The sequence below is a fragment of the Pteronotus mesoamericanus genome, unplaced genomic scaffold (genome assembly GCF_021234165.1).
Source record: "Pteronotus mesoamericanus isolate MK-2021 breed Mesoamerican mustached bat unplaced genomic scaffold, CSHL_Meso_final contig_173, whole genome shotgun sequence".
In the NCBI taxonomy this organism is placed as follows: domain Eukaryota; kingdom Metazoa; phylum Chordata; class Mammalia; order Chiroptera; family Mormoopidae; genus Pteronotus; species Pteronotus mesoamericanus.
In genome coordinates, this window is record NW_026555072.1 from 10,205,794 (window position 1) to 10,229,706 (window position 23,913).

A 23,913-nucleotide genomic window follows, 5' to 3' on the forward strand; every position below is an offset into this window, starting at 1 on the left:
GGCTCTTCACGCCTGGTTGTAGTCCCTCTGGCCCAGACCTCCTTCCTGGAGTGTTGAGGCCTCTGGGGGAGAAGGGGGAAGCGTCGGCAGGCCTGCTGGCGGGGGTGTGTGTGTGTGTGTGTGTGTGTGTGCGCGCGCGCGCGCGCGCGCGCGCGCGTGCGTGTGTGTGTGTGTGTGTGTGTGTGAGAGAGAGAGAGAGAGAGAGAGAGAGAGAGAGAGGAGGGGGGGAGGAGGGAAGGCGGGGTGGCGGGGAACCCAGCGAGAGAAGTTTCCACCACGCTCTGGTCAGCTGCTGCCAAAATCCCCGGGCCCCTCCCCGCCCGCACCGCCTTGCGTTGCCACCACAAGTTTGGTTTCACGAGAGCTTGGGACAAAAGCAAACGTTTTCTATAGACCCCGAAAACAAAGGGGAAAGAGACGCGCGGGGCCGCTTAGGAGCGGCTGCTAGCGTAATGGTGCCGGGCCGACAGCAAAGCATTAGAACTGCAAAAGCCGCGCGGGCGGGAGGAAGTGCGAGGCGGGAGGCGGGAGCGCGGTGAGGGCGGGCGGGGGAGGGGCGCTGCGCCATGTTTCCGTGTCACCCGCCGAGTCGCCGGCGCTGGGCTCGGCCGCCGGCTCCCGCCTGCCTGCGTAACAGCAGAAAGCGTGCGATTAGCAGCCAGACAGGCGGGGACTCCGGGCCCGCGGGGCCGCCGCACACGCCGCCCGCGGCCCAGGCCCGCGCCCCCCCTCCCCGCCCGCCGGGTAATCATCCTCCTCGCTGCAGCGCTGTGTGCACTCTCATTAGAGCAGGGAGGCTTTTCTCTGCGCACTCGCTCGGCTCCCGCTGGCAAAACAACGCCTTCCCCGGCCGGGCCCTGGGCCAGGACTGCTAGGGAGGGCGAGACGGGGAAGGGGGTGGTGAGGCAGAGCGAGCAGCACAGGTCACGTCGGCCGCCCGATGTCCCGGGTGCACAGAGATGAGGCGGGTCCATTGTTCCTCGCCACGTTGGGTCCGAACCCGATACCAGAACGTTCGTGGGGGGGGGGGAGTTGTTGGTGTTATGACTTACTCTCATCCCCCTCCCGGTGCTAGAGTGGGTGCCGAGGGGAGATGAGTTTGTCTGGTTTGAAGAACGGGGCCGAATACCGGAAGGCTCCCAAAACACGTTTTGCCCCATCTGTCTTGTGGAAGACCACTTAAGGCCAGAAGCCCCATCCCAGGGGAGGCGGCCCTTTGACCCTCAGAAGACCCTAGTCCCCAGGATTCGGGCTTGATCACATAGAAGGCGTGGGAGATGGAGACGGCCAAGGCAGGGCTACGCCTGGCCCGGAGCTTCGGAGCTCCATTTTCTCCTCCGCGATCTCTGCACACAACAGTAGGCAGCCTCTCCCCGACACCACGCTCCCAGCTGCAGGGCCCGGGAGCAGGTGTTCCTGCCCGGCCGGAGTGGCGGCTCAGCGCCCCTCCCGTCCCAGCTGCGGGGCTGGGGGTTGGAAAGGAGGCGGTTATGGTGGTGTAGAGGGAGATCTCACTGGAGCGCGAAAAGGGTCCTGCGGACATAAATGGGGATATCCCAGGGCGAGGAAGGCCGCTGGGGCCAAGGGATCGAGGATGACGCGCAGCCAGCCCTTGTCTGGAACAGCCCTGGGGGCAGCGGAGGCCGCTCTGGGCGGCGCAGGGGCTTCCGGTCCCGGGGACTGCGGCGGCGGGGCGGCTGGGAAGTTCCCGGGGCGGCCGCGTGGAGCACCCTCCCCTGGCTGCTGCTGCCGCGCAGCTTTCGGAGCGGTGCCGTAGGAGTCTCTGGGCGTCTGGCAGTGCCTCTCTGGGCTGGTGTGGGGCTAGGGGTTGCAGGGTGGTCACTACTCAGCCCCCGGCGGGGAGGGGGGGCCAGAGACCCCGCGGGAGCTGCGGCGCGCCTCCCTGCCCCCTCCCCTCGCCGCCGCCTCTGATATGGCGGGCACGTGAAGCGCAGCTCGGCGCCTCGGCGCCAGCCAGGGAGCGGCCTGCCCCGCCGGCTCAGCTTACCCACGGGCCCAGGAACGCGGAACCGAGCCCGACCGGGCCCCGCAGAGCCCGCGCCCCCGCCCCGCTCCCAGCTCGCTGCGGCCCCGCACCCCTCCCTGCCCGGCCTTGGGGCCGCGCCAGACGGCTCGCCCGAGGGGAACTCAGGCTGACTAATGGGTCGCTTGTGGGCCTTACGTGAGGCCCGGCTGTCAGCGGATGCCCGCTCGCACGGCGCCTACGCCGCGGTGAAGCTCTTCGGGGAAGGGCGAGAGGAGGGGTTTCCCCACTCCGTGGTTTCGGCTCCCCGGGGACAATCCGGCCGGTCTTGGCTGGCCCCGGGCTTTAGGTCGTGCAGTCCGGCCCTGAGAGGGAAGACTTGTGCGCCCGACGCCAAGGTGCGAACCCGGAATGGGGGATGAAGAGGTGGCAGCTACGGAGCTCCGAGCGGGAGGTGGGCACAGAGGTTTGTCAACTGGGCCCGGGCTGCCCGCCTTGATGTTTGTGATCTGGGGCCAGCCGCTGGGCTGGGGGGAAATGTATAGGCCGCCTTGCGGGCCTCGAATTCAATACCGAAACCGCCCCCAATACAAGGTCTTCCGGAAGCCCCTTCGTGAGATTTATTTTGTGGAAAAAAGGATTTTTATAAAACTCCCCGAGAGTTCAGTTCGGCTGAGAGTTCGCGGGTTCTGGGGCGTGTGATGCCTTCTCCTTCCTTCCCAGGGGCCTGAAAAATAAGCAGAGTTTCTTATTATTTCACATTAACAACCACCTCGTGTTGACATAGTTATATGACCCTCCCAAATATAACTATAGTTTCAACACACCAGCGCGATGGTGAAACACAAACACCAGTCAGTAACTAAGAGAAGGAAAACCCGGCTTCGAGCTTGGTGTTGGATGCAGGATAAATCTTCATGATGCATCCTGGTTTTATTCAGCTTAATTACACTAGTAATCCTACCCCCCACGAGAAAGCCTGAAACCCCGGAGTTGAGGTGCGACATTTCCTGGGAGCCTCATCAATGGGGAGGAGGTTGCTTGCCCAGAGGAGCTGGGTTTTAAATGTCACTTCCAAATGAAAATGCTCCCCTTCAGCCCTTTTTTCCTCTTTCTTTTCTTTTCTTTCTTTCTTTCTTTCTTTCTTTCTTTCTTTCTTTCTTTCTTTCTTTCTTTCTTTCTTTTTTTTTTGTTGCAGTTTTCTCGAAAGGAGCATTTTGGTGAGATAAGAAGTGACCGATCAAAATCGCTGAGGGGAGGTTGTAAGCAGCCGCTTTGCCCCAGCTTAACGTTATCTTATCTTTCACACTTGCATGGCGGAAAAAAAAATTGGCTTATCTTCATCCCCACCCCCTTCTCGCCTTAATTGCTAAAAAACACTGGTGTGTTAAACCCGGAGGAAGGAGATCTCTAGATCCTCAGTGGAAATGGAATATTCAAAAATGCGGGCAACTGAGGAAAGCAAGGTTGGCAGGATGTATTCTTTCCCCCAGACCTTCCTAGTACAACGTGGAGGGGCCAGTAGGGGTAGAAGGTTCGATGACCAGATTTGGGGGAGAAAAATTCTGGGGATGGCCTTGAGTCATGTGGCTTCCCTAGGCCTTGCTTTCTTCTGCGTTTCCCAACCTCTCTTCCCCTTCATCTCGCAAAAGCTGGCGTGGGTCTCCGATTGAGGCCTCTCACTCTGCTCTCCCTCCCCCCGCAACTACACATCCCCCCTTTTGGGCGGGCGGGGGGGGGGGGGATGCAAGGCTGGGACGCATGGCCTGCTGGAAATCATTAAAATATATGCGAGTGTCTGCAAACACACTTTTAAATCATGGCGTTTCCCCTCCACGCTGGTATATTTAAACTCCAGAGCGAGCTGGATCTCCTCCCTCTCAGTCGTTTGTCTGTGTCACCGACAGGCCGCTAATGGCCGGGCTTCCAGGCGCTGTGCATTATGCATTAGCCTCCTCCCTCTGCCGCACACAGAAGGTTCTGTCAGGCCTCGCAACACAAACCATCCTGCTCCCCCACCCCCACCCCCCGCACTCGTGGCCGGGGGCTGCGTGGTTGCTAACACGCTGGAGACGCAGGGATGGTGTGTGTGTTGGGGCGGGGGGGGGGGTCTTCGAGGGTGAAGGCAGAGCAGAGTGGGCCCGGAAGGGGATTGGGAGCGGGTAAAAGTGCCGCGGATTAGGCCGCTTGGACTCTCCAGCTCTGCGCCAACCCCCAGCTTTGCTCCTAGCTGCGACCTTCCTGAGGCAACCACCCCGCGCAGCTCACCTCTGCACCCGACTTGGTGGGGGCCTCAGAGGTATTTTGTGACAGATTAGCACTGGGTTTCCACGTGCTGGGCCATACTCCTTTCCTGCCCCTAGGAAGAGGGGCTGAGGGGCCTTCCAGATTCCTCCGTCCCCGGAGAGGTACGTCTCCGCAGGAGTCCCGGGGAAGCGGAGGAGGAAGGCCTGATTCAAAATGGCTGGAAGTCGGGCGTGCTAGATCCGCGGACAAGTAGTTGGTGGTTCTTTATCCCCTCTCGCCGCGGCCCCTGCTCAGTACCCCCAGCGGGGTAAAATGTGAGCTGGAGGCGCCTTGCTAAGTAAGCAGCCAGTGCTGGATGTGTCGGCCGGGTTTATCTGCAGGAGCATCCGGCCCAACGCCAACCCTGCCGCTTAGGCTTCGGCAGCTTTGAGGGGTCTTAAGCTGGGACCAGGTGGAGTGCAAGACAGGACCTCCCCGAAGCCACCTGCATTTGCGCTTATTTGGCTGACACCCATCTACCCAGCAGGCCTCTGAGTGTAAATGACAGTTCACCCACTGTCCCTGGGTTTGGGGATCTCAGAGCCTGACACTAATCCAGCCCAGACCAGAAGTTCCAAGAGGCAGTTGCTGCTACCACGTTGGGCCTGGCTTTTGGAACCTTCTACTGGAATGGCTCAATAACTGTTCAAGGGCTATGCAGAGAGAGCAGCTATCTTCAACCTGGCCACCCCTAAGTTTAGCAGTCTTCTGCCATGGAAGGCAGCTACCTTTGGTTTCTGAATAACTGAAATGCTTGGGAGGCTGGCTCTTTTAAGGGTCACTGGGTAAGCCCTGAGTTCTTTTACAAAGTGACCAGGTAAAACTGTTAGTGTGGGTGTTTGTGTGTTTTCTAAAATAGTTAACTTTAATACGCTGGCTCACACTAAGTAAAAAGACATGCTCTGAAATCATCCAACTCCCGTCTATTCCAATAATCAGCCTCAGACTTAGGAACAGCCTCTGAAGGGAGCCATCCAGGGCCTACAGAGCTTTATCATTTAGATCCTCTACATATGTCACAAATGACCCACACATACAATGTTGGGATCCCAGGGTTCTCCCAAACCCCAGGTAAGAACCTCACCACGGGATGCATGGACTTTTTGCTAGGCCCGGGTCGTGGTTGAAGGGGAGGAAGAGGCCCTGGCAGACCCTGCACAGTGAGCCTGGCCTGAAAAAGGTGGCCAGGCTCTAGGCCTGCTCCCTGAAGCACCAACCTGCTGGCCCAGTTGCAGTGCCTACATAGAATCTGTAGCAGGAGAGTGCTTGGGAGCCTGAGGTCCAGGCATATGTTATAACCTGGAGACCCTTCCAAGGGGACAAGAGAAAGGGAGGGGTGGGGTGGCCTTCCACAGCTCAATTAGAAGCACCTCTCCTATTTCTCCACTGCTTGTACAGCCTCCCTTCCCTTGCACTCAACTCACTCGCTCTCTCCTCCTCCTCTGCTTTCACTGAAATCCTCCCCTTACAGAGTGCCTGGTATAGTGGCCTGACCCACAGGTCAGCTCCTGAGGGGCTGGTGGGAGGGCCTGGGAGGGCCTGGGAGGAGGGAGCAAGGGAAGGCCGTGGCTCCCCTCACACGCTGCAGGCTCTGTGGTGTCCCTACCTCTAGGAGCCCCTTCTTGAGTGGGAACCCAAGATGGGACTGCCGTTCTTGAGCTCTCTGCTTCTCCTCCCTGGAACAATTCCAATTAACCAGGCCAATAGGTATAAACTTCCTACTGGCCCCCCCTCTGCCTTGGAGCTCCTTGGGGAAGATTTCACATTTTAATTCTCTGTGAGTCATGAACAACCCCCTCCCCACCCCCATACACACATACACACACTCATGCCTCTTAGGACTGCCTTAATAAGGTATTTTTAAAATCCCAGAGTTGGAAAATGTGTCCCTTAGAGATGGAAGCGAAACCTTTTAATCTCACCAGTCCAAACGAGGATACCTTGCAGACGAGACCCCTTAAAAAGGGGGGAGGGCATATGAAATGCCGCAAATACGTCAAAGTTTAATTTACTGGCCTGTTTGTCTCCAGCATCAAATTTCTCCCACAGTCGACCCTCCTCGAGGCCCCTTCACATTTACAGCAAAAGCCCCCCCCCCCATTCATTTTAACCCTAGGACTTTTAAAGTTAGACAAACAGGCCCCTTTGTCAGCAGCCCCGGGAGGCCACTGGACTCTGAGAGGCAGCAGGCACCGTGCTCTCCCTTGGTTCCAGGATTTTCCAAAGTTCTGAGTGGTTACTTGCAATTCTTAACTCTAGGAAAAGCCTGAGGCTGGGGGTAAAGTTGGGGAGGCATGGGAAGGGGAGAGAAGGGTTGGACACGTGGCCAGAGTCTCTGCAGAGGCCTAACTGAGCTGGAAGAGCCTGGCAGGCCTCCCCACTCACCCAGGCCAGCTCTCCCGAGTGGCCCACAGTGGTACAGCGGCCTCCTTGCCTGGAACTGCATTCAGAGAGTTTCCCCACAAGCACCCAACTTCAGTCTTCTCAGCTATTTTAGATTTGTTTTGAATAAAAGGAGTAGCTTCAAAAAGAAATGTTGCTACAACACACAACCAGAGGCCTTTCTCCAGCTGCGTCTGTAACTTGCATGCGTTCAGTCTAATAACTTTTAATGTCTGGCCCTAAAATGTCTTTATAAAAAATAGCTTTACAGCATAATAGTCCAGGTGTCTTTCTGCTTGTTACCGGAGATTAAAAAAATGTGTGGGTTAGCTTTCAGAGACATCCACCTCCAGAAAGACGGGAAGAAAAAGGCATGCATTCCATCGTGCAGGCACAGGTCCTGGACGCAGTGGCGGCCCAGCAGGGCTGGGCACTGCTCGCTGGGGCACTTGCCTGCCTGTCTTTTGCATCAGTTGTTATAAGCAGCTCTGGAGCATGAAGATTTAATTCTGCCCGAAGTTTCGGGTTTCAAACGGTAGAGATGTTTCACTTCTGCTTTGGAAAGGGCTGTTTTTATAACTGCTGAGAACTAAAACAGAATAAATAAAATCGCACCTAACACCAGTCCCGCAGTCGGTATTAAGTCTAATTTTTTTTAAAGGGATCTGCTAGCTAGAGCTGGTTTTGGCCTTGACCTTGACTTAGTAATCAACTTGAGATGCTTTTGATTATTTTTGGCATGGAGACACTCCAGGAAATTTTAAAACTTTCCGTGTGGATTTACAAGTCACCTCCATTTCGGATTGATGTTCTCATCGAGCCTGCACCATCTTGTCCTTAAGCAGAAAAGAGACTCCCCACCTTCAACATAAAAAAGACCCTAGCAGCAGCAGAGTGGGGTCACCTTTTGCCGCGTTGTCCCGGCCCCGCGATCTGGGTGCGGTTAGGCCGGAACACCCCTCCCCCACTCCCACCCCTTCCCGCTAGCGGCACGAACTGGGGCTTCTCGGCTATCCCCAGAGGCTCTGCGCTCCGGGGAGGCCGGAACCTCGCCTCTCCGCTTCCCCCTCCCGCCTGCCTGCCCCCGCCCTTCCCCCGCGCCCAGCGCCGCGTCGGGTGCGCTGGAGAAGCTCAATACGTGTCAATTGAATTAACTGCTGCGGGCGCGGGCTGTACGATCAGCACGACGTTACCGAGTGGAAATTTATGGGGCGAGTGGTGTAAGCCAAAAGTTGCTCCCTGCCAAGGAAAATAAAACGCGGGAGATAATCTCTCGAGGTGGGGGTGAGGGGTCGGGACAGACCCTCCAGCCATCTGAGGTGCACACTGTGAAATGCCCGCGAACTGGGAGACATTTCTGGCGGACCTCCCCTCCCCTAGAGTCCCCAAACCCCCCATCCCCGCCTCCTTGTGCCCCAAGGGCTGCCTCTTCCACCCCCCTCCTCTCCCAACAATTCCCATACAATTGAAACGTCCGGGGAACTCGGGCGGGGAGTTCGGGCGGAACGGCCACCGGTGCCCCGGGCCGTGTTTTCAGGTAGCTGTTGACAGCGAAATGGGAAAGGGCTCCTCCGGGAGTAAGGGGCGCCCCAGGCAGGGGGTGGGTGCCAACGGGCATTCGCCAACCTCTGCTTGGTCTAGTAGGGGACGGGCGACAGGGAGAGCGCAGCGCTGGTGGTGAGAGGAGGCAGCAGCGGCTGCCGCTGGGGTTTGACAGCTTTGGCTGAGCGGAGTGCGAGGCGCTTTATGGTAATTGCGGTCCTCCACTGGCCTTCTGGGTAGCGAGGGGAGTCTCGGCGCGCGGCTGGGAGAGCCGCCCCCGCCGCCCCCCATCCCCTGGGCTCCGGTTCTGTGGGCTGCCCTCGCCGCCGCCGCCGCCTTAGTCGGTCTGGGGCTCGCCCAGGACGCGCGCTCAGACGGGTGTGCGCAGCCAACTCGGTCCGAGAGGGGGAGGGGAGGGCCAGGGGCGAGAGGGGCGCCACCCAAGTGGTCTGGGGCTCGGACCCCGAGAGGCGAAACGCGCCCAGCGGGGAATCGATGACGGCTGGGGCAACTCGGGCAAACCTTTCCTGGGGAATCACCCCTCCGAAAGCCCAACGCCGAGGCGCCGCAGCGGAGGGTGAGCGGAGGCTAGGGGAGCTCAAACTTGCGAGAGCTGGAGGCGGCAGCGGGCGGGCAGGCGGCTGTCGCCCGAACGCTGGGCCTGCGGGGGGGAGGGGAGGCGGCTGCTGGGAGGGAGGGAGGGAGGGAGAAAGGGCGGGTGGAGGGAGGGGGGAGGAGGAAGAGGAGGGAACCCGGGAGGGGGGACGCGTGGGGATCGCGGCGTGCGGCGGCAGACGGAGCTCGGGCTCCCAGCGGCAAGGTGAGGCTGAGCTACGCTCCTCACTGAACGCTGGCGGAGCTCGGCGGCTGCGGGGGAGACGCGCCGGAGCCCAGACCGCGGTCGAGAGCGGGAGCGAAGCGGGCGGCGGAGGGGGAGCCCGCGAGCCGCCAGGCGGGGAGCCCAAGCCGCGCTGTCGCCGCGCAGGGACGACTTGGCCAACACACACACAGGCACACACACACACACCCAGCCCGAGCGGGCGCTCGCGGCGATCCGTCAACATGGCGCTGGGGCTCCTGCCCGAGCGCGGGCGGCAGCAGCGGCGGCGCGGGAGCTGCTGAGCCCGGTCGAGCCCGGTCCAGCAGCGGGAGTCCGGAGGATCGCTCGGGGCTGTCGCCACCTGCCTGGAGGCTTTGAGCCCGCCCCGCCCCCACCCAGTCCAGAGCCCACCCCACAGCAGGGCCGACCCCGAGGGCAACCGGCTGGCAGCAGACGGCGAGGGAGGCGAGCGAGCGCGGCGCCGCGAGCGGGTTGCGGGCAGCCGGGGACGGCAAACTTTGCTGTCCGCCGCGCTTCCCCGGCCCGGCTCCATCTCCGATCGCTACCCATTGCCACCCCACTTTCCTCCCACCCCGCACACCTTCCCCACCCACCCAGCCGCCCCTGGCTCCTCGTCGCCTCGACTCTGCTGGGGGGGGGCACCTCAAAGCTCCGGATCGCAGGCTCCCTGCTTACTCCCCGGCTGGGGATTTCAGGTCAGTGCCCGAAACACCTTTCCCCGGGGAGACCGCACCGGCGGGCAGGCGGGTGCGCCGCGGGCTGCAGTCGTCCCCCTCCCTGGGGCCCCCACCCGCTGCGGGCTGCTCCTCCGACTCGTGTACCCCGCAAAGCTTTCGTCTCGCGCTTCCCTTTGGCTGCTGTGCTCGCTTTCGTTTTTATTTCTTAGCTCTAAGTTATTAAAAATGCAGCCAACCTAAGCGGCCCCGCGTGGGCACTGGGGAGGGGCGAGGCGGGGGGCATGCCGCCTCCCGGGGGGCCGGGAGGAGATCGGGAGTTCGTCGAGTGGAAGTTTGCAGCCTGTGTGTCTGCGTGCGCGGGAGTGCGGTCGCGGCTGAGTGCAGCGAGTCGTGCGCAGGAGAGCGGGGGGGGGGGGGGGAGCTGGGCTGGAAGCTGGGAAGCTCGGCTCGGCGTTAGCTCGCGAGCAGGAAGGGGAGGGCGGCGGGTTCCCGTCTGCTTTCTTTTTCGACTCGGGAAAGAACTGTAAAAACCCCCAGCCGCCGCCGCCGCCGCTTGGTCTCGACTCTCCGGGGGCTGCTCGTTCCTCCTAGTGGAACTCGGCGTGTGCGTGCGCTAGGGTGTGTGGCAGGCGCCCCGGCCGAGCCGAGCTCGACCTGCTGCCGCCTCCGCGCAACTCGGGAAGGGAGTCCCGGGTTTTTTCTTGGCTTGCCCCGAACCAAGAATCACGTGGATTAAAAAAAAAAAAAAACAACTAGGAAATCTACCGGAGTGAGGGGTTCCGACTCGGCCTGTCCTCCCGCCCGCCAGGTCAGACGCTTTGTTTTGTAAATGTTCTTGTAAAATTGCAATCCGCCACTCTCTCCCATCCCTACCCTGTTCCCGACACGCGGGGTAGGTTTTAAGTTCTGAACCCCCAGGGGTGGGGGTAGAATGTGTGCGGGGGCGGCGGCGGGAAGGGAGGGCGGGGTGGCAAGACCTGGGCCCTCCGCTGGGCAGCGGGGAGTCTGGTGGGAAGCCCTGTTGGGCGTGTGCGAGTCTGCGGCCGGAGGAAGTTGGTCTCACTCCGAGGGTGTGCGGTGTTGAGGTGGAGGGTGAAGAGGAACTTGCGCACCCGGGCGGGATCCTCGGCCGCGGCGGGGAGGACAAGACGCCGCGGGGCCCGTGCTCGGAGCAGGCGGGCGGCTGCGCTGCAGAGCCTCAGCCAACTCGGGGGCTCCGGACGGCGGCGACGTGCGCTTGCTGTTTACGAATCAAGCACTGAAGTGCCGTATTCGGAGCGGGGCGTCTCGAGCCATGCGTGGTCCCCGCAGGCTTCCCGCTGCTCGCCCGCTCGAGTGGGCACGTCTTCGGGTCCCCGAGACGGCGGAGTCTGGCCGCGTATAGGCCGAAGCCGGGTGAGGCTTAATTTGCTGTTAATGAATCTTTTCCAGAAAGTCCAAGATCTCCAGCTAGAGGCTGTGAGTGCCCGCGCGCGAGGGCGCGCGCCGCCGGTATCTGAAGGGTGGGGGTTGGGGGAATGGAAGAGCGAAGGGGAGGGGAGGGATATGTGTATTTAAAAACAAACCTTAAAAAGAAACCAGCGCGCTTCAAATAGGTATTCGCACCGCCTCGCTGTGTCTAGACTAGACAGATCAGGGTTTTAGCTTTTCTTTCTTTTTTTGAGAGAGGGCTAGGCTAGGGGGAGAAATAGTGGTGTTACGTTCTAGGGCTAGCCTCTTGGAGAAGGATCCTTAAAATGGCCTGGGAGTAAAAAATGGGGAGGAAATGGCTCACCCCAGAAGGTGGTGGGTGGTGAACCCAGACAGACTTGGGTATTTCTAGCCATCTGACACTTCCTGTGGCACTGGAAAAGGACACCGCGGGTCGAAATCAATCCTTACGAGGTGTTGGATTCGGTTTTGCCAACAGAATTGCTTATGTGGAAGGCGTTTTAATTGTCGGCCTCGGAGACTCCTGTACGTGGACACTTGGAGAGAATACGTTTGGTTCTTGACACTTCCCACTCCACCCCCGACCTGTTATCTGGTCTGGGCTTTGCAATATTGGTTCTCGTGTTTATTTTGGGCATGATTTCACCGCGTGGAGGAAGTAGGGGAAATGTTGATTAATATGCCGTCCAGGTTTAACGAAAGACTGGCCTTCGGAGTGCGAGTATACGCCGCCGCTCACCTGGATCGCCTGGGGTACTTAGGAGTGCGCGGGGTTCGGGCGCTTGGCGCTAGGCGGGCAGATTGGGGCTGGGGCTTGGACGGCCCCAGCGCTGTCCTTTGAGGCCCTGTCACCAGTAGGCGACTGAGAGTTAATTAGGAAGTGTTCTCCGGATCAATGGGCCGCACAGCTCATTAGTGATTCTCTCCAGCCCTTCGCAGGGCCGGCCCGGCCTCTGCCTCCCACACAGGCCGAGGCCCGGCGGCTCGGGCTGAGGAGAGCGCTGCTGGGAGGTGGGAGGGCCGGGCAGCGGGGGGCGGTGGGGAGGCGAGTGTAACTTCGCCGGGCTGCGCGTTGCGTGCGGCGCCCCAAGGCCCGCGCAGCCCGCTCTTTCTTCCTGCCCTCAGTCGCCTCGACTGTGTCTTTAACTCGCTCCCGCTCGCGTCGCTGCCTGGCTGCTCCTCCCCGCCTCCCTCGCCTATCTCTTGTTCTCTAAGCACGACGCCTGTGCTCCCCGCCCAGTTTGGGATTAGACAAGATAAAAATAGGACTGCCCAGTGCGCAGAGCTGTGACTGTGCCCCGGCAGCCGGGCTGACGGGAGCTCGTGGGGCTGGGGCCGGGTAGGACCCGCGGTGCGCCTTGGGCGGCCCGCGCGGATAAGCTTCCCTCTCCACCCCGCAGGCTCGGTCACGCTCCCCGGGTCTGTCCTCCGGGAACCGTGCGGGCAGGGGGACCTGGGCAGGGTCTCCGCGCTCTCGCGGGTGTTGTTGGTGTGCCTGTGATAGATCGGTCTAGACAGGCATGCAGGCTCCCTCCCGGCTGAAGGACGGGAAGGGGGGGCGGGCCGCGGAGGCGGCGGCAGACTCCCGCGAGCTGGGTGGAGGGAGGGCTGCGAGGGTTTCTCTTAACCCTTTAAAGGCGATGGGGGGGGGGCAAGAAGCCTAGCAGAAATTCCTGGAGGCAGAGTAGCCCCGGGGGGAGGGGCAGGTGTCTGGGCCTAGGGTTTTCCCTGTTTGCACGCGCACATCCTGGTGCATTGGGCTCGATACTTCCACAAGCCAAACGCAGCTGCTAGATGATCTAGTTTGACCCGGTACTTCTAAATGGGGAAGATCTGAACACAACGAACACCCTTACTTAAGGAACTGAGTTTGGGAGATGCAGATGTAGACCTCAGTGTTCCAGAAGAGAACTCTTGCGGCGATCCAGCATGGGAAGGTCTACTCAGAGTTGTAGTCTGTTTGAGGGTCTGACCGAAGACTGCTGCAAATGGGAGACCTGAGCTTAAAATGCCAGGCCACTGTGTACAGGTGTTTGGAGAGAGCAAAGAGGTCCCCGAGTTGTCTGTATAAATAGACACACTTTTAACCGTGAACTTGTGTGGAGTTAGTATCACATATGTGCAGGGAGACCGCCTCGAAACAGGAATTGGACAGTGATGTGTACAAGATTGATAATTTGTATACACATACATGGGGTCGGTGCTGAATTGGTCTAAAAATTTCATACAACTCAGCAGGCATTTGGTCTAGTTCTTTCCAGAGGTTGAAATTGGCAGGTGGGTTATATAAATAAGTCATTATTAGCACTCTTGTCTCCTTCTCCCTCCTCTCCTTTTTAGAATTGTTGTCTAGGTGATCTTCTAGTTACGTTTAAACTGCAAAGCCATATTGGCCTGGCCTGAAAATGAGCCACACATCATAGGCAAGGCAAAAAAGTTAGTAGTAAGGAAGTGTACATGTTCGACAGGAGTGCCCAGATTAAGATGTGTGCCTGGATGACATGTGCTGAGACAAATCAAGATACTTCAGCTCTGATGCCCACAAGGAACAAGAGATACACAAGAGATAAACAACTGGCCAAGAGGAATGTAAACATGGATTTACAAATACAGTGACCTATAGTGATATTCTAAGAAAATCCCAGACTTTCTTGAGCTGGAAACTGGGACAGAATTTCTGTAACTTTGGTCCATAGACAAAAGCCCATTTAAAGGTGTGAAGAGGGTCACTTGGAAACACAGAAAGCATTCATATGCATACGCCTATGCTTAAGTACACAGGCTGAATGACAAAAACTCCATGTCTGATGTAGACTTTCCTGAGGAGTGAGACTGTGGTGGACGGAAGTGTGGGCCACAACCGCCACTTTTGCACCCTGGTTCACAGGGAAATAATGTCTTTGGCTAGATGGGAACTGAAGGCAAAGTGGCCTGGGTAAAGGTGGATGGCCCTCAGTTACCAAGATTACCTCTGGTTATAGTTCTCATCTAGAGTGGAAGAGAGGGTGTGTGTTTGTTAAGCAGGTAGGAGGATTTTTAAGAGATATAGAGTTTTTGACCTTGAGTGGATGCAGGGTGGAGGAAGAAGAGGAGTAGCTTTACATTTTGGGTCAGGAGGGAAGAATGGATGTTGCACTGCTCATGTTAAGGTGGCACAGGGCCCAGTGGACTGATAAAGACAGAACTGAAAAGTGCGAAGTTTGGCCTCTGGGAGGAATAAAAAGGAGATATGCTTTCATTTTGCTGTGTATGTGTGTGTGTGTCTCCTCTGTCTCTCTCTGTGTCTCTGTGTCTGTCTCTCTCTCTGTCTCTCTCTCTCTCTCTCTCTCTCTCTCATGTTCTGGAGAAGACCATGTGGGAACTGCCTGCGTAGGATGGATTAGCAGGCGTCTCTGTGACCCCAGACGCGCACGTAAACTAGGCTAGGGTTTGGTTCGCCGGCGGCGTCGATTTGCCGCGGTCCCTCTTTGTCTGAGCCCAGCCGGGAATTCAGCCTTTATTGGGAAGACCGCACTCTCGGGTGGAGCCCGCGCCGGGTCGGGCGGGGCAGGGGTGGGCAGCGGGCTGGGCGGGCGGCTCGAAGGCTACAGTGCCACCCGAACCCCAAAACACCTAGGACGGTACTCAGCAGTGCCCGGCAGCTCTGACAATGCCATCTTGGTGGCTTCCTCCAGGGCGCCGGCCTGCCTAGTAGGGGGCCGCGCGAGTCCACTTCGGCCCTCGCTTCCCACCCCCTTCCCCCACCCACTCCCGCACCAGCCCCAGGCTGAAAGGTACTCAGATGGCCCTTTGTTAGGCCCCAGGGTCACACCCGTCCCCTGGGGGCCGCAGAGGGGCGAGAAAGTGGTGCTCTGGGCGAGAAGAGACCTTCTTGCTAGGAGGTTTCTTGCCGGATCACAAGGTTCGAGCCTGGAGGGGCCTCGCTCAGCCTTGGAAGGGGAGGACTAGGCCCCCGCCCTGGCAGCTTTGCCAATGTGCATGGCCGGCAAGATTCTATGTGCAAAGCCGGTTCCGCTGCTTAGTCCTGGGTGGCAGCGGCCAGGTTGAGAAGCAGCCGGAGCAGGAGTGGTTGGACTCCTCAGAACGACCTCCCTACAGGGGGTGGGCAAGCTGCCTTGTTGCCAGCACTTGGCCTGGGACATCCACCAACCTCCAGACCTGCTGGTCGGCTTTTCTGTGGTTGCCCCCAGTGTGTTCCTTTGGAAGGCAGATCTGACTTGGTGGTAGGTGAAAATTAGTGAACGATGCTTTTCCTTGACATTCTGTGGAAGCCCCCCTTTCCCAGTGCAAGCTCATCTCCGCCGGCCCCCAAAGGAGGGTCTCAGAAATGTGGGCCCCCACTTGGTTACTTTTTAGAGCCATGTCTCCCCAGCAGACAGCACCCCTCAGCACCCATGGCTTGGCTCCCGGTGATTAGTCTAGCGGGGAAGTCCGCTAGGAGAAGATCCTGACAGCATAAAATATAATTTGTGATCTAAAAGACAGTTTCCAGTATAATCTCATTATGCACCACAGACTCCCGGTGTTATTTTGTGGAAGGCGGACAATGATCAATTTACATTGACCCGGGGCTGGGCGAGCTTTTAGATGGTAATTGCCATATTGATTTGCATGCAAAAAGGAGACCTGCTAAAATTAAAGACCGGAAGCTAAATTAAACTAAATTTATTGTCTAGGTGCAAACCAGAGGAACTACTCGGGAAGGGGGGTGAGTGAGAGCAGGGTGGCAGGGGCAAAGCAGGTGAGAGGCCCCAGAGTTTCAGGTCACAAATTTGGGAGCGATGTTTGCCTTTGTGGTTTCATAATGTGAGGGGGGGATCGGTTTAGGGTGTGGAGGCCCAGCGGGAAAAAAGTTATAAACATGTACTATTGCATTTAAGGCACTGGAGTCTTTTAATGCTAATAGTAACTGCGAGGGAGAGGAGAGGTTTATAGCGTTATTGGGGTCTTCCAGCACCATTTCCGGCACTCCCCCCATTTCTATTGTTCTATCCGAGCGAGCGCTCGCAATCGTGTCAGGGACACCCAGAACTCTCCATCTGAAGAGTTTTTTAAAAATTAAAAAAAAAGCCATTCGTAACCCTTTTACCTCCCTTTCTCCCTCCTCCCCGCCCTCTCTGAGCGTGGGATCGCGCGAGTGTGGGGTGCACTGCACGGGCGCCGAGGGCAGGCTCGGACCGTTGGAGGCTGCGGAGTTCCTCCCCGGACTACGTCCCTGTCTCATCCGGACGCCGATCGCTTGTAGAAGCTGCTCGCTCCAGGTGGCCCAAGTGGGGGAGGAGGAGCGTCTGCCGGGTACCCCGTCACGCGGTGCCGGGGGCGGGAGTCGCCTCCCCTGAGGTTGGACGGGCCTGCACCAAGCTGGGGGGCGGGGAGGGCGGTGGTAGCGGCTGGAAACCCTGCCCCGATGGTCTTATCGTGGAGGCCGGAAAGTTTAAAAATGAGAGCAAGCCACTGATCGGGAGTCGGGAGAGGCCGGGCGGAGGCCTGTTCGGCTGGCCAGCAGGGTGAGGACCCGGCCGGCCGTCACCTCGATCCCTTCTGCAGCCCAGGCCCTTTCCCACTCAGTGGCTCCTGGAGCCATTTTTGCACATTCGGAGCCTGCTCGGCTCCTGGAGGAGCAACTGGTCCCTGCCCCCATCCAGTCGCACCTGAAAGCCTGGAGCAGACCTGGAAATTGGGCATGAGGTAGGAGGGATTGTTGGGTGCTGACCCTGCGTTTCTGAGAGAAGAAGTTGGGGGTAGGAAAGGCTTTTTGTGTTGGGAACCTCCAGGGGCCTAACGAGGCCTAACGCGGCCTAACATCTTGCAAGCCACTTACATCTTTATTTCCTTGCCCACCACACCTGGAGTTTTTCCTTGAAACCCTAGGAGTGGTAGGTGTAGACACTCTTTCCAAAGGGCTTTTGCTCTATCTAGATAATCCGATTTATTGCCTTATGTAGTAAAACTAGGGTGGTGAGCCTTGTTCCAGTGCCAGAAGTCTGCACTTTCTGCAGAGACCTGAGAATAGCAACCCACCAACTATCCCTGCCAATTCTGGGGTCTTGGATGGAGGAGAAGGTGGAGCCTTTCGGAGCCCTGACCTCACACCAGGGTATTTCAGTGTAGGAAGATGCAGAAGATGTGGGGGAAATTGGGAACGACCTCAAATGGACCAAGAAATTACTGGGTGTAGGAGCAGCTGGGTTCCAGGCTCCGTGTGGACTGTTACCTTGGTGTTAAAGGCTATCTTTTTATCCTGGACTTGAGTAACAAGACCTGAGGAAGCCTTCTGAGCTTATTGGGGATTTCAAATGGCACAATTAGACTAATAATTGGCTCCTCTCCGCAACTCCAGGACTGAGTTTGACCGTGGCCCATTTTTACTAGCTGTGTGACCTTGGGGGCAAGTTATTTATGGCCTCTGAGTCTCGGTAAGTTTCTTCATTTGTAAGACTGGGAATAATTATCCACCTTAGGATCAAAGAATACTTGGCACATAGTAGGCCCCAAGGATTAGTGACTTCTTTGAATGACTGGTCATGTTCCTATAGGTTGTCCTCTAGTCCCCGCTCCCTCTGAGACCTGCTGAGTCCAGTCTGAGGACTGTAGTTCAAGTTCCCCTCCCAGGGTATCCCCAAGGATATTTCCCTCCCCACCTCCCCCACCCCCGGCCCACCTCCCCCACCCCCGGCCCACCTCCATGGGTTCCCCTCTTCCTTTGTTACAGCTCTTTGCATTCAGCATTTTAAAGGGTTCCATATGAAAAGACTTGGATTTTTCCCCCCTAAATGGGATCATTATATGGTTAGGAATTGATTCCAGAACCGGTATTTGGGTGCTCTTTGGCGAGTCTTCCCTTCATTCTTTTGGGGGAGGGAACTGCAGTGGCTGGAGGGGAGAGACCTGGTTGGAAGAGGTGAGAGGGGGTGGCCTGCTGCAGAAGCCAGAGGTGCTGTGGTTTGTTTGATAGGGATTAAGTCCGGATGTTATGAGGGCTCAGTGTGGTTTTCAATAAAGTCTGCCAGGGATTGCTTCTTTTATATCGATATGTATTTAAAAAAATTACTAGCATGAGAAGAAAACCAGACCTGTATGGATCCAGGCCGGTAGTAAGCTACTGTGATCAGGTTTCCTACTCGACTCCCAGAGGGGAAGTCAGCATTTGATTGAAGCTACACTTGGTTCTTGACTCTCAGGGGATGCCTGCTCTGAAACAGGAGCCCTCCCTTTCTCTCCTCCTCTCCCCCTCCTCCTCCCTCTTTTTCCCTTCTTCCCCTAAAAGCCTTTGTGCTGAAAGAGCTTCAGTAGGCACGAATCCCTGGTCCCTCTCTAAAGAATGCCTTCCAGCCTTTGCTGACATTGTTTCGTGAACAGTGGGTTTTACCAGACCAGCAGTTTTGCCCCCATCCTAGCTCACTATTTTAGAGGTAGAGTATGGCTAGGATGCACCTAACTGCGATGATTTCCACAGTGGGTAGCCGGCGCCTTGCCTCTCCTGTGAAGACACCTTAACCTTTGCCCTAGGTATCCCCAGAGTGGGGTGAAGGTGGAGAGAGCAGGGCAGGGGGTTGTTGTTGAAGGTCTGTTTGTTTTCTTGAGCAAAAGAGGCTGAGGGTAGAGAGTGGGGAGAGTCGGAGACTAAGCATGTTCCAGCTTTAGGTGTAAAAGTTGGTTTAATTGGAGAAACTCTTAGGTATTTACCAGTTCTGTACAAATGCAAATTTGAAATAGCTCTAGGCCTAGGTCATTTAGGAAAGAATAAATGAAGTACAGAAATGTCCAAACTATGTAAATCCTCCAGTTGTCTGCCCTGCCATAAACACATGACAAGTGCCAAGGCATTGCCAGTCAAAACACCCGTGGAACAAGCAGCCTCCACCCTTTGTATTTATTATTTTATTAACAGCATTTTACACAGCATTTAACAAGCACAGCCTGCCTGCTCTGCACTCTCACCAGACTGAAGGGGTGGAAAACGGCTGGGGGTGGGGAGGAATGGTCTCTAGGAGAGAATTCTAGCTGGAGACAGCTCTTCAGATGGGGAAGGAAAAGTAGCATTTAGGGTTAGTTTCTGCTTGCTCCAAAGAGACAAAAGTAATGCTTTGGAGGAAGATATCCCCTCTTTCCTCTCAAGAGGAAAGTTGTACAGATGTGGTGTGTCTGCTGTTGGCTTCAATTCCAGAAGGTGAAACCGAGTCTTGGTTCATCATACTCTGCCCATCGGTGATTTTCAAAGAATAAGTATTTGTCTGCTGTCGTTATTTTACATCCTGGTGGAAAGTTTATAACGAAAAGTAATGCCTTTCTTAAGTCATAAAATGAGCCTTGTATGATTATTTAATTAAAATCTATTTAAGGACCGATTAGGCGTGTAATTTGCGCTAATAATGACGATTATGGAAATGTTCGACTTAACCAAAAATCATAAAGGAGACATTTTGATCAGTGGGGCGGCCAGTAACTATTCAGGGAGTTGGACAATTTCTGAAACACAAGGGGCTGCCGAAAGCGCAGAGCTGCCTGGCCCCTGTGACAGGCAGGAGAGCTGTAGGCCTCCCTTCCCAGACCCCAAGCATGGCTCAGGCAGGCTAGCCCACACTTTGCCAAGCATAGAAACCGACCCTGGGAGCCTGAACAACCTTTATTCCCAGCTGAGAAACTGGGGGGGGGGGAGAGGGGTGGTTCCCCAAGCCACTAGAAGGAGAAAACTCCGGGAGCAGGCTGATAAACCACAGTAAAACCTTTGCGAAATGGCTGTGCTCTTTTGCATTGACTGTCGGCCGCAACGAACGCATGCTGCCTTGGCTAGCCTTGGCTGGAGCCTGGAGGGGTGAGGGAAGGGGGGGTCCCTTGTTCCGGAGAAACCTGCCAGCTGCTGGGCTTGGTGCGAAGGCCGTGGAGGCAGACACAATGCTGCTGTTGTTGGTTTGATCTCGAACTGTGGATTGTTAGTCTGGCTTTAACTATGTGGTAAGGGGGGAATGTGAAGGCTGTTTACAGCGAGTGCAAATAATGTGACAGCTGTTGGTGCACGAGCAGCGCTGTGCCTCCTCGGCACTTACACAAAGCGCACACTATGCAGGCCCGCCCAGAGCTGCAGAGGTGGCTGCCACTTTCTGGCCGGAGTGTCCTCAGATGAGGGAAAGCTCAGCAGCAAACCCCTCCCCTCACATACACCTCTCTGACTCTAAGGATTGGGGTGGAGGTGCAGAATGGTTTGTGTGTTGTGGTTTAGGAAACTCGTTAGAAAGAGGTGGTGGGAGAAGGTCCACAGGGTCATGAGTGTCCCTGTCTGGAGGGGTTTGGCCAGGATCCGTGGACCTGGGTCCTCAGACACTTTTGAGAGAATTTTTAAGATTTGGGGAACTAACTTTCAGCCCTAAGCCAGCTTGTTGGAAAGATGCATTCTTAACTGAAGGCTTTCTGGGAACTGCAAGGGTCTGAAGGCCGTTGTTTCCCCCTCTGAAATGGCCCCGTTATTCAGACAAGTTAGAGAGACAGGTGGGTGCTGTGTGTGTGTTCTGCTCTCTGCATTGTGTCCTGGATTGGAAACCCAAGTGTGTAGGTTCGGGACCCAAAGAGGAGGGGGCGTATTGGTGTGAAAGGGGAGCAGCTTGAGTTCTGACTCCCAAGCCTGCCCATTTTCAAGAGCGCGTTTGCCTTCAGCTGCAGGACGAAGAGGTGCAGTCCTGAGGTCTGCCCACAGAGCCACCCACTCTGACTTAATCAATTAGAGACCCACAGCCACAGGCCTTTTGAGTTCCTGGTTGCGGGGGGGGGGGGCCCTCCCCGTCCCACACAACTGCAGGGAGGCGCCAGGGTGGGAGGGAGAGCAGTTGATGGCAACAATGGTCAGTCCTGGAAATTCTTGGATAGCCTGGTGGGTCTGCCTCTGGACTCTCCTGGGGCAAGGTGAGTAAAAATCACCCCCCACCTCCCTCCCCATTGCAAGATTGAAGCCTGCTCAGCCCTGGCCCCTAGGGTTTAGAGGAGGATCATTTAGAGCTGACTTAACTCTACGTTGGTCCCTTTTCTTTGTGACTGTGCTTGGTCCCTGGGTATACAGCCTACAGGATGTCTACAAATAGAATTTACCAACCCACCCCACCCTGTCAAGTCTCCCCTCTCTGGGTTTTAATGTGGATTTCTACATTCAGTTGGGTTCCCTGGTGGAGAGTGGGGAGATGCTTCTGGAGTGATACATGAACTTCGGTGCCAGTTCTATAAATTGGTCTCTTTTTATGACGTGTGCCATTTTCTGTAGGAATGTTGCTTGCAAAACGAGTTTCGCCTTGGAGGAAAGGCGGAAAGATAAACAAGCTTGCAACGCCAAAACACTGGCAGTCTTTCCCTCCTTCCAGCTCTCTTAAAGCAGCCGGGCTGTATTTCCAGGATTAGACTCCGTGCTTGTGAGGAGGGACTTTGGTTGGCTTTTTTTTTTCCCCAAGCAAATGCAAATTAGAGAAAAATAATTTTCTTTCAACGATATGCAATGTATTAGTCACTTGTTATCGTGCTCCGAGGCAGGCCTCATTTGCGCGTCTGCCAGCTCGCTCACATCTGCTCGGTGCTGTTCAGGGCATTTTAACCTTGGTGGTGTCGTGTCTAGTCCCACGGATCAAGGAGGAGTAATTAAGCTCTGAACAGCGAAAAAAATTCACGGGCCCCCATCTATGCCACACTTGTTCCACAGCTTTGTTTGGGATGTTCCTGAGTTCCAAGATTGAGTAGCAGACATGGGGTTCCCATTGTTCCTTGTAAAGAAAGTGGGCACCCCTCTCCTCCTCTGACCGTCATCCCCAGCCTTCTCAGGACCCCTGATAGCACACAGTCAGCAAGGAGTAGTGTGGTGCAGACCACAGGACCCTGTGTTTTATGCATCTTTTATTCGTAAAAAGTTCCTTTGTGCTTCCTGTGTGTACTAAGGATAGCTGTCCTTAATAGCCTTATGGTATGGCTTATTGGTTCCGGGATTGGGGGGGTTCTGCAAAGCCCTGGTGGAGACTACAGTACATTGACACCCCCAGTGGAGTTGTGCAAATCGTTTATTCTGGATTTGCCCCCAGGTTGTGTAACCTACGAGTGGAAACCCAGCTCTGTAGAGACTGGAGAGGAGTGTGGGGTTGTTTTGGCGGGGTTGGGGGAGTGGGGAGAGGGAGTAAAGGGTGATTAATTGCATTCAACCTAGGTTTCCTGTCTTGGGCCACCTCCTGTTGGGGAGGGACACCAGATTCCAAATGGGCCCCCATCTTGCATACTCACGTGGTTGTGTGTGGCACAACCATGAAAGAAAGTGAAAGGAACAAAAAGCTGCCGCAGTGGCCTGGACAGGCAGCAAGGGGGAAAGGGAAATGTCCCACGATGGTCCCTTAAGCTGACCCCGGGCCATGGCCCTGCCTGGAGGGTAGGGAGGGGTGCATGGGCAGCCCCAGTTGGGCAGCAGTTCTCCCGGTCATCTTGCTGGTGCTCACCCACCCCTCCCTCTCCATAGTTGGCAATATTTGGCTTGCATCTTGGCGGGGCGAGGGGTGGGGTACGTCCGCGGACCACGGAGAGCAACGCTCCAGTCCGGGCAGAAGGGAGCTTAGGATGATGGTGAAAGGGGTCAGCCGTGCCCATTCCCCTCATTGGCTCGGCTGGCAGTACACCCTGACTTCCCCGTGCGCCCACCCAAAGTTGCTTTTTGTCAGATTCGGTAGCGGGTAAAGAAGGTGCGGCGGGGGGGGCTCTGAAAGAAGGACGGCAGAGGAGTGCGCGGGGTGGGGGGCGGAGGGGTTAACCCAGGTCAGGGGATGATTGGGGGTTTCTGGAAGGCCAGGCGGGGTCGCGTCTCGGAGTGGGTGTGCGGGCTGCCCTGGGACCTCGGCGGGCAGCCGGCTGGGCTGAGGAGCCGCGAGGAGGGGCGGGCTAGCTCGGAGCCGCCCGGGTGTGTGTGGTGGGAGAGAAAATCCCTTTGTTGCCGCCCTATCGCCCTCCGGGCTGAGTCTGGGGAGGGCGTGCCCCTCCTCTGCTTTCACCGCTGCGGAGGGCCAAGTTCACTCCGGACCGACCCGAGTGGCTCTCTTCTCTGACCCACCAGCCCTGGGAGGAGGCAGGGAAGGTTCTGGTTGTTCAGAAAGGTCAGGGCTTCGCGAGTTCCCGGCCCTTCTCTTCTACCCCTCCCCCTTGCTTCGCAGCTCACTCTATTACTAATGCAAAACTTGTGGCGTGGGTGGGGAGCCCCCCGCAGGCAATCCGCCATGGCTTGGAGTGTGCCAGGAGTCAGCGCCTGGGCAAGCTGGATCACTGCCGCTATCCCCACCCCAACACTCATAGAGGGCAGGAGGACGGACCTCCCTCAGCCACACCCCTGGAAGCCTGAGACCCGACCTTGGGGGGCAGGCAGCCTTGGGGTTCCCAACTCCCTGCTGCTATGCACACTCAGGAAAGGAGCCCACCCAACACTGCACATCCGGAAGTGCTCTCTCTCTCTCATCTCCCACCCCCACAGGGCCCCCCATCCTAAAATAGGAACTCCCCCACCTTCTTTGACACCAGTAGAGAAGTGCTGTTGTGTGTGACTTAGTCTGCACTTGGAACTGCCCCAGGAAGGCCTCCTGTGTGGTTAGCTTCAATGAAATCCTCACAACTCTGCTGAAGGTCACCCCTCTGTGGCGTGGCCCCCTCAGTGTTCCCTGCCTCAGCTTTCCCACTGCTGTAGAGAAACTGAGGAGATTCTGGGGTTTGTTTTACAGTATACTTAGTGGAGTCAGATGCTGTCTAATGGGGTTAAACGTGGCCTCTAC

General features: G+C 56.8%; 1 protein-coding gene across 6 annotated transcripts in view; it reads left to right on the forward strand.

The window, feature by feature from the left end:
- Positions 1-8,953: 8,953 nt before the first annotated feature.
- The window catches only part of BCOR (BCL6 corepressor), a 44,141-nt gene continuing 29,181 nt past the window's right edge, over positions 8,954-23,913 (forward strand). For 4 of the 6 annotated variants that reach the window (XM_054566550.1, XM_054566554.1, XM_054566553.1 and 1 more), the window contains exon 1: positions 9,346-9,730. The gene's annotated coding sequence lies outside the window, so the exon portion shown is untranslated. Of the gene's footprint in view, positions 9,015-9,345; positions 9,731-10,992; positions 11,108-23,913 lie in introns of those variants that run through there. The other 2 variants (XM_054566551.1, XM_054566552.1) reach the window with 2 other exon arrangements.